Source organism: Plecotus auritus (genome assembly GCF_963455305.1).
Source record: "Plecotus auritus genome assembly, chromosome: 5".
NCBI lineage: Eukaryota > Metazoa > Chordata > Mammalia > Chiroptera > Vespertilionidae > Plecotus > Plecotus auritus.
In genome coordinates, this window is record NC_137776.1 from 175,772,563 (window position 1) to 175,777,145 (window position 4,583).

Below are 4,583 nucleotides of genomic sequence, written 5' to 3' on the forward strand. Positions count from 1 at the left end.
TCAGATTTCTTTCAGCCTTTTGGGGGTGTAGGAGGGGAGTAATTACCCAAACCTGTTAAGATACGTCCTAAAGACTATATTTATTAGATATTAAAGATCACTGGCTTTCGTGTGACATACCTGCTTGAGTTCTGCCTCAGCCACCCACTGAGCTGGAACATGTCAGTGGCTCGCTCTAAGCTTCAGCATCTTCCTCTGTAAAATTAAGATGATGATAACACACTGCCTACTTTTCAGACTGTTGGGAGGATGAAATGGGGCAACATAGATAAGTGCTTAGAATATGGCCCCACACGAAGGCACTCAACAAATGGAAACTGTGTATGTGTAGTAGTCAGGACCAGCTAGGCTATGCTGCTGTGACAAGTAAACTCTAAGATCTCAACTGTTTAACGCAGTTTAGAATTATTCTTAGCTCAAGCAAGCAGAATTTTATTAAGCCAAGTGGGATATGACCAAGATTGTTTATTCATGTGTAATTCAAAGCCTTGTCCTTCACTTTCAGATCTAAACACAAGTTCTCGCAGAAATAGTGGGCAAAAGAGATGCCCCCACCCCAACAACACGATGATGAAGGCATGTACTATTGGGAGACCCTGAGGGTTCAACTAGTCAGGAAGCAGCCCCACGCAGGTCACCGAGGCGGCCCAGCTGCGGGAGTGACTCCGGGAAGAAAAGGGAGGCGAACAGGGACCATGAAGACTGATTCAGAAACTCCCCCGAGGAGGAGAAGACGTTGGAGCCATCCCTGTGCTGCCAGCAAGTCACTTCAGCTCCTGAGAAAGCCACTGCTGGAGGAGCTGCCTCCAATTAAAGTCCTTGGTTGCATCATAGGACTGTGTCCCTCTTTTCCCCTCCCCCAGCTCTACTTCAGCGATTCCCTTGCGTGTGGAGCAATTAGAACCTAGTGTCTTAAAAAGAAATGTGACTTTATCGTTCTAAAACATTTCAGTCACTCCTAACCAACCTAGCAAGGACGTGTCTAGGAGAGGCCAGCTAGGGCAGTGGTCGGCAAACTCATTAGTCAACAGAGCCAAATATCAACAGTACGACGATTGAAATTTCCTTTGAGAGCCAAATTTTTTAAACTTAAAAACTTCTTCTAACGCCACTTCTTCAAAATAGACTCACCCAGGCTGTGGTATTTTGTGGAAGAGCCATACTCAAGGGGCCAAAGAGCCGCAAGTGGCTCGCGAGCCGCAGTTTGCCGACCATGGAGCTAGTGTAACGGGTGGCTATCCATGGATGCTATAATACATGACCAGACTTTGCGGGCACAATTCTACTCGCTGTGCGACTCCATTTGGTGCTCAGGACCACAGTGAGCAGTGGGCAGGTTGTGCAAAAACCGGTTGTGCAACTTGCAGCCCTAGAGTGATAGTGCAGTTACACGGAGCTATTTGCTGCAGCACAGAGCGCGCAAACAAGAGTAACAAGCAGGAGATCCTGAATGCCTTCAATTTTAGCCAGGGAGCCAGGCACAGAAGCAGATCACATCATCATGATAGAACAACTCGGAGAGCAAAAACATGAGGAGCATTTTGCAACCAACTTGGGAATTCAGGGAAGGCTTTCTGGAAGAGACGGTGCTTGAATGTTCTGAAGGTTGAAAAGGGAATTGGCCAACTGAAGAGGAGGGTGAATCAGAGCCCAGAAGGAGGGAACAAAATAAGCAAAGTTGGGAAACACAAGCACAGCCTGGGGGAGGTATGAGAAGAGTGAACTTCAATGTTTGGAATGACTGAAATGAAAACCTGAGCCAGAGTGTGGTGGGACGTGAGCGGCAGTGCAGTGAGAGCCTACGATCCAGGGAAAGGGAGTTGGACTCTATCCTGAAGGTCCTGGGGAGCCACAGATGAGTTTTAAGCAACAAAATAACATTGCCAGATTTCTGACTCTTGTATTGTGAACATGGTGAGTTCAGAAGACAGCTCATCAAATTAGCACTCCCTGTTCCTGCCCCCACCTCAGAAAAGAGAGGGATTTTAAAAGATGCTGCAATTTTAAGGAAGGAGTATGAGTAATAATGGTAATAACAGCAATGCATAAAGTCTGGTATATTGCTTATTCTTTAAGTGCTTTATAAAGATCAACTTAGTATAATAACCCAACAGTGTTAGTACTATTACTAGCCTGATTTTACAAATTAGGAAACTGAGACAGAGAGCTTAGAAAGTCTCTTAAGGTTACAATAATAGTAAATGGCAGAGCTGAGACTTGAACCCAGGAAGCCTGACTTCAGAATCTATACTTTTAACCAACCAGTTAGGCTGCCCTTCACAATGATAATAGAATGCCATTCAATTGTTCTCTGGGCTCCAAATGTATCACTCATTGCCTGCTTTTCAAAAACTAGAGCTGATCCCTTTAAATGCTTGCCTGTTCCGACCGGCGTGGCTCAGTGGTTGAGTGTTGACCTATAAACCAGGAGGTCATGGTTCTATCCCCGGTCAGGGCACATGCCCGGGTTGCAGATTCACAACCTAGAGTAACAAAAATTGGAGGTTGAGGGCTCACCTTGGAGAAGGAGTCATGGTTTTAAAAAGCCTTTTTTTTTTTTTTTTCCTGTTAAAATCCCTGAAGGGTTATAACCTGCAAGTCAGGGCTAACCAGAAATGGACCAGGTCTCACAGGACTAAAACCCAGAGTCAAATCTTTCCCAACCCCACTTTTCTCAGAAGCAAAGTAATTCCTCTCTGAGGGAATATCCAGAGTCTTGCATATCTCTTCATTTAAAAAAAAAAAATCTGGCATTCAATCAAAAATTACCAGGAATACCAGAAAATCCACTGACCAAAAAGCAAAAGAATCAGATCTATAGAAGAACCAGATACTGGAGATAGCAGACGTGGACTTTAAAATCTTGAAGAAAATAAGTGAAGATAGATTAATTCAGCTGAGAACTGTAAACAATTTTTTAAAGTCAATTAAAAAATCAGGATTAAATACCACAATAGCTGAAGCTAAGAAATAATTTGAAAGGATTAACAAACACAAATGAGGGCAAGAGTAGAAAATACAGACTGAATCATGAGGAACCAAAAGAAGGGAAAACACAGTCTTGGAGATACAGTGAAAAGGTCTTCACACACATATGAGAGAGAAGAGGGTAGAAGCGTTGATGAAAGATATTGTGTCACAGATTTAAAATGTGCTATGAACCCCAAGTAGGATAAATATGAAGAAATCTGCCTAGCCAGCGTGTCTCAGTGGTTGAGCATCGACCTACAAACCAGGAGGTCACGGTTCGATTCCCAGTCAGGGCACATGCCCGAGTTGTGGGCTTGATCCCCCTGTGTGGGGCATGCAGGAGGCAGCCAATCAATGATTCTCTGTCATCATTGATGTTTCTATCTCTCTCCCCCTCTCCCTTCCTCTCTCTGAAATCAATAAAAATATATTTTTTTAAAAAATAAGGTTTGGGAGAGACAAAATGGCGGCGGAATAGCCGGACGTGTCCTGAGCCTTATCCCGGAGCAAATAGAGGGAGCAGCTGAAACGAGTGGAATCCAGCCCGAATTGGCGGAGGCGCAGCTGGTGAGACAGTTTGCAGCCGGGAAGGGCAGAGATCCCCCCGATAAAGCAAGACACCCATGAAAAAGACACATGGTGTCTAAATAAGACAAAGGAAAATCGTTTGGGCAAAAATAAAAAGGATTCCAAATCAATTATATAGAAAAGATTCCTTTATTAACTTTTGGTCGAGAATATGTTTGTATATTTTCAGAAAACAACTCCAAGACCATGTGGATTCCTGCAACAGAGAGGAATTGACAGGTCTGCTCCAACCACGAAGACAAGAGGAGAAACAGTCCAGAGATGGAAGACGCAGACAACGCCTTGCCGTGCTAGCAGTCAGCAGCTGTGCATCGCAGCAGGTTGCCTAGGACCAAACCAGAGAGGGTCGGACCTGCATTGCCACCATGTGCCCACCATTCAGATATCATTGCTGACATGCACACATAAGGAACTGTTTGACATTGAAACGGGGACTCAGAACTGTTGGACATGGAAACTGGGACTCAAACATTTTTTGTTATTATATGTTTATTTCTAGTCTGCAGAGGCAAGATTTTTTTAAGGAAAGAAATGGGGGGAAAAATAGATAGAGAGGCAAAGAAGCATTGAACAGACTATCAAACTACAGTGGGAAGACAGGGGAGGTTGGGGGGGTGGGCTGTAAGAGATCAACCGAAGGACTTGTACGCATGCATATAAGCATAACCAATGGATACAAGACACTGGGTGGGGGGCAGGTAAAGGCATGTCTTGGGGGGTAGGGGAGGCCAGGGGGAGGTCAATGGGGGGGGAAAAAAGGGAGACATATGTACTACTATTTGTAATACTTCAAACAATTAAAAAAATAAAAATAAATAAAAAAAATAAGGTTTGGCGTACCAGAAGAGCATTAAAAACAAAAAGAAAGATTTGACTAGAATCTTTATTCACATAAATATACCCCATGGTGCTAGAGTGACTGAGGTCTGATGTAGACGGAATAAACATAAACTGTTAATGGCCTACTACATCAATAAAAATATACTAGTACATTGGGCACCTACCATATACAAGACAGTGAGAGA